This window comes from Acomys minous, assembly GCF_964271855.1.
Source record: "Acomys minous genome assembly, chromosome: 2".
Classification (NCBI taxonomy): domain Eukaryota; kingdom Metazoa; phylum Chordata; class Mammalia; order Rodentia; family Muridae; genus Acomys; species Acomys minous.
In genome coordinates, this window is record NC_140484.1 from 34,087,232 (window position 1) to 34,103,307 (window position 16,076).

The following is a 16,076-nucleotide window of genomic DNA, read 5'->3' on the forward strand; positions in this document are numbered from 1 at the left end:
AGTCCACCACCAGCCCCCCTGCGGGTACAGCCAAACCCAAGCTACACACACAGTCCACCACCAGCCCCCCTGCGGGTACAGCCAAACCCAAGCTACACACACAGTCCACCACCAGCCCCCCTGCGGGTACAGCCAAACCCAAGCTACACACATAGTCCACCACCAGCCTCCCTACAGATACAGCCAAACCCAAGCTACACACACAGTCCACCACCAGCCCCCCTGCGGATACAGCCAAACCCAAGCTACACACACAGTCCACCACCAGCCCCCCTGCGGGTACAGCCAAACCCAAGCTACACAGATAGTCCACCACCAGCCCCCCCTGTGGGTACAGCCAAACCCAAGCTACACACATAGTCCACCACCAGCCCCCCTGAGGATACAGCCAAACCCAAGCTACACACATAGTCCACCACCAGCTCCCCTGCAGATACAGCCAAACCCAAGCTACACACATAGTCCACCACCAGCCCCCCTGCGGATACAGCCAAACCCAAGCTACACACACAGTCCACCACCAGCCCCAATCTACTTCAGCAGGCAATGTCTGTAGAGGCACACCTCACTTCCTCTCCACCATGACCACGACAGCTCTTACAAAGGAAAACATGTAACTGGGGCTGGCTTACAGCTTCGGCAGTTAGTCCATCGTCATCATGGTGAGAAGCAGCATGGTGGCGTGCAGGCAGACATAGTGCTGGAGAAGGAACCGAGAGTTCTGTATCTTGATCCACAGGCAGCAGAAGACTGTGAGCCACAGTGGGGGTAGCTTGAGCATTATAAGACCTCAAAGCCCGCCCCCACAGTGACACACTTCCTCCAACAAGGCCACACCTCCTAACAGTGCCACTCCTATTCAAACACATGAGTCTATAGGGGCCATCCCTATTTAAACCACCGCACTGCCTTATTCCGCTTCCAAGCAGAAACTACTGAGCAAGCCTCTTCCTTTATGTACAATGATATATGACCGTTTTCTTACTCCAAAATTCAACTGTCGGTAAAATTATAAGAAGAATTTTAAAGCCAGCTCTGGTGGTGTTTCAGGTCATAACCAGATCTTTCTACTGTGATTTTAAAAATTAAATATGTACCTAACACTTAAGCCATTGCCAGAATACCCAGAAGGCTGTTGGGACAAGAAGGTTAAGTAACTCTTCTTGTGGTTTGAATGTGAAGTGTCCCCATAGGTGCATGAGTTGGAACATCTGGTCTCCAGCAGGTGGCACTGTAGAGCCTTGCTGGAGGAAGTGTGTCAACAGGAATGTGTCCAGCCCCATTTCATGTCTGCTCTCTTACTTCTTGACTTCGGACTCAGTGTGACCAGCTACCTCTTGTGTCTGGCTCCATAGCTTCCCTGACATGGTGAACTATATCCCCTCAAACTGTGAGCCACAACAAAAACCTTCCTCCTTTAGGCTGTTTTCTTCTTGTCAGGCAATTTGATTACAGAACAAGAAAACAAAAAAACAAGCAAACAAACAAACAAGCTAAATACGGAACTTTAAACTGCTCTGGTTCTAGGACTTATATTTTCCCATCAGATGAGAAAAACATTACAGACATGAGCAATCGTCCACTGGCCCATAAAGCCTCAGAGGCCAGCCACGTCAACTCCACTATGTCTTACCAATGGAGTACTTGCTAAGAAAAGCAGGTTGTGGATACTGCCGCAAGGCAGTTAAGAGAGCTTACAAGACAGAGCCCTTGTCTCGCCTCTGCCTATTTGAAACTAGGATAGGCTGGTGGCTTAAAAGACCCTCACAAAGTGGTATTGCTACAATTAGTGCTTTTAAACAGTACAGTATTTTATAAAGTCAATATCTTAAATACATATTCAATTGCCTAGATCTGGGCTGGGAATGTACTTCAGTAGGAGAGCACTTGCCTAGAATGTGAGAAGATGTCATAAATTCAATACCCAGCTTGGACCAGCCATTGGGTAAAGGCGCTTGCCACCAAATCTGGTAAATGGAGATTCCCCAGAACCCATGTGGATGGAGAGGGCCAACTCCTATAAGTTAGGGTTGGTGGTATCTGACCTTCATAATCATCATGGCTCATGTAAGGACCACATGGTCAATAATGTAAAAATAAATCTCTAGACATAAATCTCTTCTCCTCTGCAAGACAATTTTAAAATAAAGGTTGAGAAACTTTTTTTTCCAAAGACTAGGTTTAATTCTCTTGGTCTCCTTAAAGATGCCAAAAACTAACCAAAAGACTAAATGTCTGTGTAAGGAAAATAAAAAGAAACTATAGGCCTGCCTAGGTCCCACACTCTCACTAGGCTTTGTGTGGTAAACTTCACGCAAGGTCATCTTCCCTCTCTTGTATGGCTCAGCCTCCCCGCAGCCCTCCCCTAGACTTATGCCCATAGCCTGCTTTGTTAACAGGCCTCTGCATTCTTTGTTCCCCTGTACAAATCAGGTGTAACATCCAGACGCACCTCCATGTGAACTCTAGCCATCGCACCATCAGCTTCCCCAATACCACCAACCCTAACTCTTAGTCAGCCTGCAAAGCCATCCACAACCTTTTTCAGTTTTTGGCTTGTGGAACCACTCATGCCTTACTGACCCCTGTACTGCTGCATTCTCACAACCCTGCAGAGGTGTTTATGGATACCTGGAATGTGTGTGTGTATGTGTGTGTGTGTGTGTGTGTGTGTGTGTGTGTGTGTGTACGCGCACGTGTGTGTATTCTTCCCCTGTTGTCACACTCTTGTTCTCCAATAATCGTAATCTGCCATCTTTTTACAGATTTGATCAAAGTCCACCTCTTATAGCAAAGCTCTGCCTGCCCTTCCAAGAAACACCTTCCCTTGTTCATCTGGTTTCTTTGGATGGCTGTAGGACCTACAATCTACCTCTATGTATGTTCACTTTGATTGTGAGTTTACTAAGGATCAAGACCACATCTTAAAACCCTTCATGCTCTCAGTAATACCCAGAGCTATACCCTGAAGAGAACAGTGTTGTCAGTGGCCATCTGCTCAGTAAGTGAATTTGCTATTTAGTCTTGCAAGTGGTAAGTGAAGTCTTTCTTACTTTGACCCAACAGACAGTTCTTCAGTGTCTGTCCGTTGAGCCTAGTTCTAAGATCTGGGACTGCAGCAGTGAACAACACAGACACCAATGGTGTTGTATGCAAAAGCCAAACAAACAAATAAACAAGAAAGTACAGAACATGCCAAATGGCGTGCATGTCATGGAGAAAAGGCTAGGAAAGAGAAGTAAAGAGAGTCTGGATGGAGACGGGTGTTTGTTTGTTTGTTTGTTTGTTTGTTTGTTTTAACAGAGCAGCTACATTGAGAAAAGGAGAGTTGAGGTGAGAAGAGACTCAAAGGGGCTGATATTTAAGGGGAAAGAATTTAAACCAGAGAAAACAGTAAGTGAAAAGAGGCCCTGAGAAAGAAAGAATGCCTCAAATAGTAAAAGTAATTGTATTTGCCTTTTTCGATTGCTGTCTGGGAGGCTTGCTACAACCTTCTGCTGGCCTAGGTCTAGTCCTGAAAGCTTCTAGCCTCTGCACAATCAATCTAACCTAGGCTTAGGATGTTTTCAGTTTCTGACACTTACTGCTTATTTCTGGAAATCCTCTCATGGGAACTAAGCTGAATAGAGGTCTGAGAACAAGAGCCCCGGACCTAGAACTCGTCAGCGTCCATCTATTGCAGCCTGATGCTATGGGCTTTCTACTTACCTCCTTATTATCCAAAGGGGTACACACACACACACACACACACACACACACACACACACACACACACACACACAGAGAGAGAGAGAGGGGGGGGGGGAGGGAGGGAGGGAGGGAAAGAGGATACGCTCAGCCCGCATGCCAGCAGGTGCAGATCCACAGACCTAAGCTGGGAATCCAACCCTACTGCCCAGCAGGAATTACAACTCACTAACAAATAGATCGACCAGAAGACTGTTAGTGCATGGTGTCCAGAAAGCTGCCTGGCCTGCCTTGGTCACTGAAAGGGTCACTAGATAAGGATCTTTGCAATGATATTTTTCTTTCTCTTTAACTTTAGAATCATGAAACAATTGCATCACTTGGATAAACTTCTAGAATCAGAATTCAGACTTGAATGTATTAAAGGAGCATCAACCATAAAGACCTCTCCTCAGGGGGAAATAAGGAGGAAATACGGTAACTACAACAAAAGGGACACCACTGGCCAACTGAATCCTTCAACCAAATACTGACGCTAGGCAGGAAGGCAGAGTAACTAATGTGAGTGGACAGCCAGCAGCACTAGCCTCAAAGAGGAGCACGCCAAGTCAGAGAAGGCCTCCAACCCGACTGGAAAACAAGTTATGTTGGCAGAAACACTGAACTCGGCACTGAATATGTAAACCTGCCTGTTCTCCATGCAACCACAGCGGCGCTCTCTCCCAGATCTTGGTAGTCTGATCTCTATAACTTAGTAACTTATTTAAACAATGATATGATTGACAGAAAAGATAAGTTTAAATATGTGATTCATCAAGCGTGCCAGGGTTAATGAAACTATTTCTCTGTAATCAAAGGTCATCAACAATTAGCTGACCATAAGATTGTCAACAGACTGCCACGCTCCATCTAAGGGCTGTTGGTTTAACTGCTGGCTGATAGGCTTCTGGCCTCTGATGGGTTTTGAGCTTGGAAGTGTGATGTTGTTTTTCGTCTTTGTCTCAAAGCCCATCTTTGACTGGCTCTGATATCCTCCGAAGTGCCTGTTTCAGAACAGTTGGTACGCACATCCTTAGACAGAGAATGTATAAAAAGAAGCTGGCACCTGCCAAAATCAGCATCTCTAAGGTACCAACCAACTGCTCTCAGGTTCTTTCTCCTTTTCTAAAACTGTTTTTCTCCTACTTTTATGGACCTATTGATCATATGTATACATATCATATATTATACTGTCTGAAGTGATACATAATTATTTTCTATCTTCTTTCCTTCTAGAGATTGAACGGGCCTTTTGAACATCCTAGGTAGGTCTCTGCCACCGAGCTACACCTCAGCCTTGTTGTTTCTTATCTCCCGTAACTAGTAAATGAGTTTTAAATATTGCAGTATCTTAGATTGTAGGTAACTGTGATTCTTCCTACATTACACTTTAGGCGTACTCCAGTGAAAAGATTTATGATGCTGCAGATAACAATACTATAAACTGTTTACACTCGCACCTAAAGAAGCTACAGAGAGACACATCACAAAGAGCCGGAAGGAACGCATTAGACGCTCAAGAGTCCTTTCTACACGGAAGGCCCCAACATGTGACAGTCAAATTCTAAATCACTCTGGTCCAAACAGAAGGGAGGGTCTCAAGTTGCTCAGCTTCCCTGTCTCCCTCTGCCCAGCACAGCGGTCCCTAAGTCATGGGCACCACCCCCGCTTAGCAAAGGGAAACTGATCCAGATGCTATTGTGGGCAGCACTGCTTTGCTGAAACTTTTCAGCACCAGACTAGAATACTTTGTCAGGATTCCATCATATCATCATCCCTTCATGAGAGGCCCACGGAGCAGGAATTTTTAATATTGTCTGTAATAGCCCTTTGCCAGGGTCCTGAAAGGTTTGAACATGCACTTCTGACTTTTAATAATAATACATAAGGTTCCATTTATAATCAATTACACTAATGAGAACAGGGTCATTAACAAATAAAGGCCTCAAGATTTGGTGCACGGGATCATGGATATGTGTAAGCCTCGGGATCCATTGCTATCTATAACTCGTTTTAATGGTGAAGACATTCAGAAACTTGTGGCTCCTTCAGACACATGGCTACAAAAGGCCACTTTCCAAATGTCCTTATTAAAGATGAAGTTATATGCAATGAAAATCACTTGCACTTAATACCATAGAATGATATTTGACAAGTGCGTATACTAACCACTCCATAAAGGAACGTTCCAGCCAGGCTACTGATCCGCATGCATCGCTGCTTGGCTGAGTTTGGTGGGGGGGTAAATGCCTATTACAGTGCGAGGTAGTAAACCAGTTCTCATTAAGACAGAAGGCTTTCCTGGGAGGCTTAAAAGCTGGGAACCAGGCAGGCTCTGGAATCCCAATGGGAACAGTAGCCCAGGGGGGGTCAGAGAAACACTGCTGGCTCCCACTCAAGCACAGCTGGGGAGCCAGGCTCCCAGCTCCCAGGAAGCCCACCCACCCACCCAATCACAGCCCTGGGAACTAAGCGGTATCACAAAGCTCAGACATTAAGTGGGTAATGGGCGGGCACCCTGTTGGTGGCACTCAGCAGCCCTTTCGGTCTAGCAGGGGAAGACCAAGCCAGAGAGGAGGGCTGAACCTCCTTTCCCTGATGTGTGCCCTCGCTGGGTCAATAGCAAGATTGTTGTGAGAGCGAAACCGGAGCTGGGTAATGTGTGTAGGATCTGTGGCTTTACTGTGTCCCTGCTATGTTAATTAGTATTAGCAGTATGATGGATTGGCAACACGTGTGCGCCCTGAGTCTTAAACCAGCCCTGAGAGTTTAGCACTCCATTAGTTACACATCACAGAAACCCAGGGGATGTTTATTCAAAAAGAGGATCACTTACCGGAGGGAAACATGCTAATTCATTCCTGATACGGGCTGGGGAGAGGAGGGACAGCCCATCCCAGCTCGTGAACAGTATAACCTGTCATCTAAGACAGAGCTGGAATTAGAGGCTGGCGGGGAAACTACAGAAAACCAAGGGCCCCTGGCCTGGGAACCCTGAAATCTCAAACCCTCAGTTGTTCCTACGTGAATCCCTCCGAGACGGAAGTTCAGAGAAGGCTTTGTGTTGACATTTCAATCCCAGGGCTGAGTCAGAAACTGGGAGCTCGGGCAAGCCTCTTCCACACCCTCCAAGCCACAAGAGGAGCGGGACTCTGATCTCCCGTCTCTAGCACCCAGGCTTCCAGCAGCTGCTGCCTCTTAGGCCCTGCACCAGCTGGACCTACCCCACCACAGTGCAGGGGCCGAGAGGACCCCGGAGGGAAGTCTAAAACTGAGAGCTTCTCAGAAGCAGGTGACCGTTGCTGCGCTAATTTGTATTAAAAATTACAAAAAGTACTAATTTTTTATTATTACAGGAGCTGCTTGAGAAGTGAAGCCAAACTCCATTCTGATTCTAAGATTCTGGAGGGTTTTTGTTTTGTTTTGTTTTGTTTAGATCTTTACATTTTCCTTTTTGGGTATAAGCGTATTTACTGCACGTATGGTAGGTGTACCACATGGGTACTTGCCAGAGGATGTCAGACAAGGGTGTCAGACCCACTAGGACAGGAGTTATAGATGCTTCTAAACTCTGTGGGGCCTGGGAATTGAACCCAGGTCTTCTGCAAGAGGAACAAGTGCTCTTCAGCACTGAGCCATCACTCCAGCAGCAGGTTCTAGAATTTTAATTCTACCAGAATAATTGTGGAGACATGAGAAAACTCAGGTGTGACTAAAATATGAATTCACAAATAATCCTGGCTTTAAATCAGCAGTATAGGTTGTATGTAACATCTGCCAGGAATATACCATGTAAATAGTGATGCACACACATTAACACAGTGCACACATTAGTAATGTGCACTGAGCAGTCTAGCACTGGCTAAGGAATAGGGGACAGGGGCAGAGCTTCGATCTGCACTGTTCTCCAATTTGTGGTGTTAATGTTCTGCCAATGGTGAATTTCCATCTCCCAACCTGACATCACTGGGCAGAGTGAGGGAGAGGAAATGCTTGCCACTGACCCTCCCAAATCTGTAGGTGTATAACCAGCATGCATAGAAGGACAGACAAACAGGAAGGAATATCAACCTCCCTTCTTAATCTACAATGTGTATTTTTCTTCCTCTTATCCCTTCATCGGTCCCTAGGATAGCATATCTGCACTTGAATTCAAGCTCTACTGGTGTGGAATACTGGGCATAATTTCTTCTTGTCTTTTCTCCCATCTACAAAATTAAAATTGTGGAGTGTAGCTTAGTAGTGGAATGCTAGCATATTTACCGAGCATATGAACCATTAAATTCATTCAATGCCTGGAACTAAAAAAAAAGGGGGGGGGAGGCTGAAACAGATAGATAGATAGATAGATTGCAGATAGATAGATAGATAGATTGCAGATAGATAGATAGATAGATAGATAGATAGATGATAGATAGTAATGGGGGGGGGTTAGCAGGGGTGAGGCAGAAAGAGAAGCAGGATGGAGGAGGAGCATAAACCCTCGATCAAGATGACTGAGCATCCCCTGAGGGGCCAGCGAGCAGTGTGACAAGGAGAGGTAATGACACTGTGCGGTGTACTCAAGGGTCTGTGGGAAAGTACACATAAAGCATCTACTGCCAAAGGAGGGTGGGAACAAGAGCAACCATGAGGTGATGGATGAGTTTACTTGGTTAGCTCTGTGTGTGTGTGTGTGTGTGTGTGTGTGTGTGTGTGTGTGTGTGTGTGTGTGTGTTTATATACTTTACATAAAGCCGACAGCATTTTAATTAGGAATGCTGCTGTATGGGCTCAAACCTTTACTAAGCATATCCTAAAAGAGTAATGTTCAAACCTCAGCGTGTATCCCAGTAACCTAGGCAACGTGCTGAAACAGTTCTCTGTGCTCAAACCCCAGCATCTCAGACGGAAGGAGCTAGAGTGGAGCTGGGAGGACGTGTTTCTAACTCATCCCCAGGCAGAGCATGAGTCTTCTGGTCTTACAAAGCCACAGCGATGATGCCACAGCTGACTCAGAGCCCACAGTTGGAGTGAGCTACCCCAAAGATTTCACTAAGATTTCATGGAGGCTCCTCAGTATCAGTTCCAAGAGGCCAGAGATAACACCTCTCGTTAAAAGATCAAGCATAAAGTTCCCAGACCCAAAACCAAGGTAGGATTTTTAGGAAGGCTCCTCTTGGTATTATAAGAACACCCCTCGACACCACACACACACACACACACACACACACACACACACTGCACTTGATCGTGGACAAGCGGAGAGAACCACCATATTGCCTCTTTGCCCTCTTCTTTAATCAGTCAGCAAACCAACACCAATAGGGTGTCTGCTCATCTGCCAGCTGAAGGAAAGAGTAGACTTGTAAAGACCACACACGCTGACGCAGCAGAAGAACCAATCAGATATGCTCTTTTGGACACTGACGCTGCAGAAGAACCAATCAGATATCTTCCTTGGGACACTGGGCAGCAGAAGAACCAATCAGATAGGTTCCTTTGGACACTGGGCAGTAGAATTCTCCAAAGCCCACCCAACCATCCTCTATCATTTTCGAGTGGCCATTTGTTTCGTTCGTTGGTCCCATGGGTGCCTGACAGTAAGCGCCAGTTCTTGATAATAACAGTGAGGCACGTCAAAGTTTAGTAACAGGCATGACTCAGTCTCGGAAGAAGTACCAAATGATCACTGATATTGTATGTCGCTAACCATTTGTAAATGCCCCGTCTTTTGTGTGCCAGCATCTCATGTGCCAGCTGAGCTGCTCTTATACAGCTCAGACACACGGAGCTTTGTAAATTCATCTCGCGTCATGATTGATCACCAACTGTCTCCGCCCACTGTGCTCACTACGTAATCAAGAGGGGAGGTAGGTATGGTTGTCTTTTTCCTTTTATTCATTTTTCATTAGTACTTAATATCTGCACAGATTTATGGATATAGTATAACTCAATACATATTTATAGTCTATAATGATCACATTGAGAAAATTGGCATTTCCCTCTTCTCAAAGTTTAATCAAAGTGTCGGGCACTTTCAGACTCTTCTGGTTATTTTGAAATATGTTATGAACTGTCACAGACTACAGTCGGCTAGCAGTTCTATGGACCACTAGAACCAATTCCTCCTACCCAACTGTATCTTGATACTGTTATCCGCCCTCCCTCTCTCCCTCCCTCCCTCCTTCCCTCCCTCCCTCCCTCCTTCCCTCCCTCCCTCCCTTCCTCCTCCTAGGCATGATAAATCATCAAGGCTTTTTAATCAACTAGTCCCCTCTGCCAAGTGCTTGGTTCGTGCTAACACAACACACACCCCACACACCAGGGTCACGCCGTAACACAGAAAAAAAGCAAGGCTCACCAGCAGAGAAGGAGAGTTTGTGTAGACCCCTCACGAGCTGCCGGGGCAGGAGTTCCGTTGCTGGGGAGCTGAGGCGCATGCTCTGTTTGCTCAGTCAACAAACAGGAGTGTACCTTCCCTGCCCACTGTGAGCACAGGAGATGTGTCTAGAGTACTACAAGCCCAGGTGGGGACCCTGGGGAGGCAGAGCCTTCTGGTCTGTGTGGATCTCAGCTTACTAAAGGATTTGTGTTCCGGCTTTCAGGTCCACCCTGAAGACTGGCCTAACGTTTCCATCTTACTTTAATGACTTTCTTTTCTTCCGTGTAGTAGTTCCACGAAGGTGCCAGTATAAACACTGCCACTGCGACCAGATCTCCTAACCCAACCCTTGCAGCCTGCCATGCCAGAGCCAAGAAACACTGACTCCGTCCTTCCCCGGCGGCTCCTTATTTTTCACTAGGAAGTTAGTTGCTCCCTCCCAAGGCCTCTCACGGTGGTAATCCCTTCCCTTCCTGCAATACCCTGGCCAGCTACTCTTCTCCTCCCCTGCCTGCCTCATAGTTCCAAAGGGGAGTGTGGAGGGAGCCAGGCCCACTGCCTGTCTGGTCATCCATCCTGTTGAACAAAGACACAATGACAGAAATGTCTGAAACACAACACTCACTACCCAATGTGAACTAACCAAAACTGCTGCTGATTTCCTGTGGGAAATTTTTCCTAGCTTGTGTTTTGTCATTTCACCCTTCTAGTGGTTGACACGTTCTCACGGTAGTTTATGGACAAGTCAAGAGAAGATCGGCAGAGCTAACTGCAGGAGCATCAGAACTATTGACGGATATGAAAGGGAAGAGGGCCAGTGAGAGGGCTCAGTGGATAAAGGGGCCTGCAGCCAAGCCTGCTGACCTCGGTTCTATCCCTGCAATGCACATGGGAAAGAGAGCTAGCTCCTGAAATCTGTCCTCTGACCTCCATACGTGTGTGCACATGCACGCTCACACACATGCATGCACATTTACGTACATGTACACAGCACAAAAGGAAAGGGATAAAGAAGGAAAAAAGAAACTAAAGAGCACCTTAGTAGCAGGGTTAATAGTTAAATTGGGCGAGTGCTCAGTTGATAACACAACTCACAAGTCATCAGTAGAAGTACTACTCAGACACAGGACAATTATCTGGCCCCACCGGAGATTCGAGGAATGCAAAGTTAAAGTAGAACATTACATGAACATCCAAAGCTAGTGAGGGCAGTGTGGAGCTAGCACTCAGATGTGATGGGAGCTTCAGCAGTGGATATGGTCCCTGGCAAAACACTTTAGGGAGACACAGCAAGAGATATAATTTATGTACACTCTTTCACCTAGAAATCCTGTTTCTGGAAAAGGAAGAAGAGGTGGCATTCACAAATATATCAAGGGAAAATTGCTGGCACAGATTTGAGAATGGGAGCAACCTAGGTCATTCTGTAACTACTGTTTCCTAGTCACAGTCACTGTCCCGCATGCTGCCCTTCCTTCTAGGGTAACTGTGAACAGGTGAGACCAGATGCATTAAATACTTTGCCTTTAAATCAAAATATATCAGCCTTCATGGACCATTAGTGTGCATGCCATACCCAAATCAGCTGAGAAGGAAATGCCCAGTGTATAAGTGTCAAGGGAACTGATGCCCATCTGACTCCTTAAACCAAATATAGACAGCAAGGCTCAGGGTTCCCAGTAGCCCACTCACCACCTTAAGGGACTTTGATTAAGGATCCTAGATCTCTGAATCTAAGCAACCATGTACCTCCAAAGAGTATATGTCTGCATGGCAGCTGTCTCTGGGACAATATGGCAGTTGAAACCCCATAGGTCCCCAATGGGGTTCATTTCCTCAAAACACAATCCCTTACCCCTTAGTCTGTGCCTGACCCAGTACATCAGCTCTCTGGGGGCCTCAGTGACTGTCCAGTTAGGGTGTTGGCAGAACAGAGTGTGGGCACCCAGGAGTCCCACAACCCAGACCATGGACTTCAGGCCACTGACCTGCCATGGGCTGATGGCTGCTTGGGCCCACCTTGCAACGAGAGCCCTTTTCCCTGTGAACAGTGCACTCTTCCCTCACAAGCTGACATCAGATGTGGACACTTGGTCCAGGAAGATGAATCGGCGTGTCTACCAAGATGCCTCACTAAGGAAACCTAAGGTATCTTTTCAGTAGAAGATGATTCATCACTTCCTAACCAGAAATAAAACTTAAAAGTAGGCAAAGCTTAAAAGCTTGCAAAGTTAAGAATTCTTTGTCACTTACATTTATATAATTATTTTATTGTAATTACATTATATATGTGAAATTATGTTGTAATTCCATGACATTTATTAGTATTATATTCAATGCTTGCCACCTGCAGCTATTATTCTAAGGGTTTTATATACAGTAACTCCCGCAAACCTGTGAGGAAAATACTGTTATTTTCTATCTCATTTTACACAGAAGGAAACTGAAGCATAAAGACATGCCAATGTCACACACACACACTCAGATGACCTTTCGTCTCAGTGAGAATAAGTTAGCTCAAAGACAGAACTTCTCTATGTACAGATGAGTGTATAGACAGAGAGAAAGTTGGAGAGTAAATATATTAACTCACAACATTTGTAGCAGACAGACTGGCTCCAGCATCCTTAGCCAGGAGACCTTCGGTGAGGGGTGGGAGAGATACCCATGCCAGAGTGCCCATGTGGGGGTCACAGGACTCCCTCGGGTGTCACCTTCTTTGACACAAGCTGTTTCGTTGTTATCTGATACAAACCCCCATGAATGCTTCCGAGCATTCTCCTGTCTCTGCCTCCCATCTCAGGGTCAGAGTTTTGGCTTTAAGCCAATTCTGAGAATTTGAATTCAGGTCCTCAGCCTTGCACAGCAAGTGCTTTACCCACCGAGCCATCCCTCCAACCGTATCACACCCTCTACAAAGAGATTAGCTACCAAAAATTATATCAAAGTAAATAGCCCGTGGATAGTCCTTTCCATAAGCAGTCTGGGGACACGGGAGAAACTAAGGCCTGAAAGATGGGAGGCAGAGGGAGGGTGGCTAATCAGACTTCAGGCAGCACGTGTTGCTGACCTCACAGTTGGGACTACAATGGGCCCTGATAGTCTGCCTCTTCCCAGAATCAAACCCCTTCCACCTCCTTCCTCGTTGTTAAGAGCAGAAAGAAACAGTTATTAATCTGATGAAGTGTCAATCAATCTATTCTTCTTCAAAGCCTTAGATTCACCAACCTAATCTAAGCCCAAACCAAGCCTTTTGTCCCCTTAGCTTTGATAAAAGTGTGTGCTACTAGTTTTCAGTGTAGGCTTTGATCAGCCTCAGGCTACACTACCCAAAAGCAGGCGGGGGCCACTGGACAGGAGGAGCCCTGCACAGGGTTCCCTGACTCTGATCTTGTCAGGCTGACTAGGGATGGGTCCGAAGCAACACACACAGATGGGACTGGCTGGTTAATTGCAGTGGCCTCACCTCGGTGACACAGTCCCTGTCTGAATTATACCTCCCAACACCTTAGTGCATGGGTTCCACCTGAGGACACCTGAGTTGCGTTCTCAGCTTGTCTGCAGGCTTCCACTATGCTACTCCCAGCTGGAAGCTCACCCTCCAGAGATGCTATTGGCAGATGCTCCAAGACCCAAACGAGACTTCCACTGCGCTCATAGGAGGACCTTTGAGTGTTTCCCAGTTTGGTTTTGAGGTGGACTTTCCTTGTTCCCCTTTAATTAATTGGGATATGGAAGTGTTGTCTGGCGCAGAAATCAGGGGCTGTCATGGATTCTTAGGACTGCCAGCTCCCCAAGAGTAACACGGGAGACCCAGCAAGTGGACTTCATTGATTTTCCTGGGGCACAAACTTAAATCAGACTCACTGCACAGCTGATCTGCACAGGAGTGTATACCAAAAATCTGACTTCTAGTCCTGAAGCTAGCCAGGCGTGGGCCCTCTGAGCCCTGCACTGTGGACCCCGACTCAAGGTCTCACGGCAGTGGGTGGAAAAAGGAAAGCTAGTCCGTGCATACAGCGCCTTGTGAAGAGGTGACACACCAGCCTGTTCTCCCTTACTGAAACAAAGTGTGGATGGAGATGAGCAATAAGTCCCCAGAATTCTGAGTTAGAAAAGCCATGGGCCCCACACGCACCAGCAGAGCAAGGGCAGCTAGAAAGGAAAAGGGGCGTGGGCCAACGACAAGGATGACTCTGAGATTCAGGGATGGAAATGGAGTCACAGCGATTTACCATATCCGCTCCCAGTTTCCTTGTCTGAGGACGGGGGTGGGGGTGGGGTTGAATTAACAGGCTTGCCCTCATCACAGAGTGGTTATGGGATATTAATGGAAAGAAAATGTGTATGAATCACATGGCACACAGTAGCTGGAAACTGCTAAGCGCCCAGTCGATGTTAAATATCATCTTTATTATTTTATTGTCTGTTGGAAAATGATGGAAATTGACATTTTTTTTTTCTCAGCAGTCACATTGCTGGTTTCTGCTGCCCCTGCTTCAGTTTAAGAGGTCACTTTTCTCCCTCTGATAAATGCCTCTGGGATTCTACTCCTGTGGGGCTCTCTAATGGCCTCCCATACCATCCTCCCGGCCAACAGCTATGGGTGGAACACACACACACCTTGAGGGCACTGCATGGCTCCAGTCTCTGAGGTCCAAACTGGACAAATGACTGGCTAATAAAAGCCAGGATGCTGCCGAAGAAAGAAACAAAACATCAGAAACGTGCCGGAGCCCTCCTGTGGGGACAAGACATCTGTTTGTTCCATCTTGTAGATTTGGGAGTGTTTGGGGCTGCGAGGTAAGGGAGAATGCTGTTCCTATGCTTGGCAAGGGTGTCTTTTCAAGTCCAAATGTAAACACCCACATCCAAGAGTGGAAGGAATACTGCTTTGCTAGGACAAGTAATTACATGCTACCTTCTAAGGAATACCCCAATTTGTGACCCTTTGATGGCAAGTTAACTCCTGGTCAGTATCCGTGTCACTTGAAAGGAGGAAAGACTTTAAAAACCAGCCTGGCTCATCTGAAATGAAACAACTATCTATCTGGTAAAGGTATCCTTCTGGTGTGTTACTAAAAAAAGGACAGGCAGTCCAACTGGAAGGAAAATAAGGCCAGCCATGATGGCACATGCCTGTGATCCCAGCACTTTGAATGAAAAGGCAGACAGACCAGGAAATCGACATCATCCTCAGGAATACAAAGTGAGTTCAAAGCCAGCCTGGTCTATTTGAGACCCACTGTCAATAAAACAAAAGAGAAAGAACAATGGGTAAAAGGTTTTTTTTTTAACAAAAACTCTACCAAAGTAACATAAATTAGTGCAAGCCCATGAAAAGGTGCTAGGCAAGGCCTAGTGGTTCTGAGATGTGATTCAAACCCACAATAAGGTGGTAAATAGGCCAATTCAAAAGTTGGCAATACTCAGCGCTGGTCATGATGCAGAGAAATCAGAAATCACCCTCTTTTTTATCCTCCCTATTCTCTTTTATCGTCTTCATGGTTCCCTTTCTTGTTTCATGATCTACAGTCACACACACACACACACACACACACACACACACACACACACACACGTGTTAAGATTTAGAATCTATATATGAAGAAAACATTCAGTATTTGTCTTTCCAAATCTGCCCGCCCCACCCTTCCAACACACACACACATATTTAAAATAACTCCCAGGTCCACTCACTTTCCTGCAAATGTCATGTTTCATTTTTCCCTGTGGACAAATATGATTCTGTTGTATGTATGTATTTGTTTATTACATTTTCTTCATCTTTCATCTATTGATGAACATCCAGACTGGCTCTGTCTCTTAGCTATTATTACAACCAGCACAAACACGGTCATGCAAGTACTTCTGTGGCCAAATGCGGAAGTCCTACGCACACACACTCAGCAGCGGTGTGGCTGGGTCATACAAGTCCTACTTTTAGTTTCTGGGAAGCCTCTGTTCTGATTTCCATGGTGTCTGC

General features: G+C 46.1%; 1 long non-coding RNA gene across 1 annotated transcript in view; it reads left to right on the plus strand.

Moving 5' to 3' along the window:
* The window catches only part of LOC311588679, a 28,485-nt gene extending 13,176 nt beyond the window's left edge, over positions 1 to 15,309 (plus strand). The window contains exons 3-10 of the long non-coding RNA XR_014776294.1: positions 3,304 to 3,393; positions 4,046 to 4,419; positions 4,695 to 4,815; positions 4,963 to 4,991; positions 6,809 to 7,018; positions 8,606 to 8,860; positions 9,451 to 9,582; positions 14,558 to 15,309. This is a non-coding gene — a long non-coding RNA (uncharacterized lncRNA). The remainder of the gene's footprint in view (positions 1 to 3,303; positions 3,394 to 4,045; positions 4,420 to 4,694; positions 4,816 to 4,962; positions 4,992 to 6,808; positions 7,019 to 8,605; positions 8,861 to 9,450; positions 9,583 to 14,557) is intronic.
* The last annotated feature ends 767 nt before the right edge of the window (positions 15,310 to 16,076 follow it).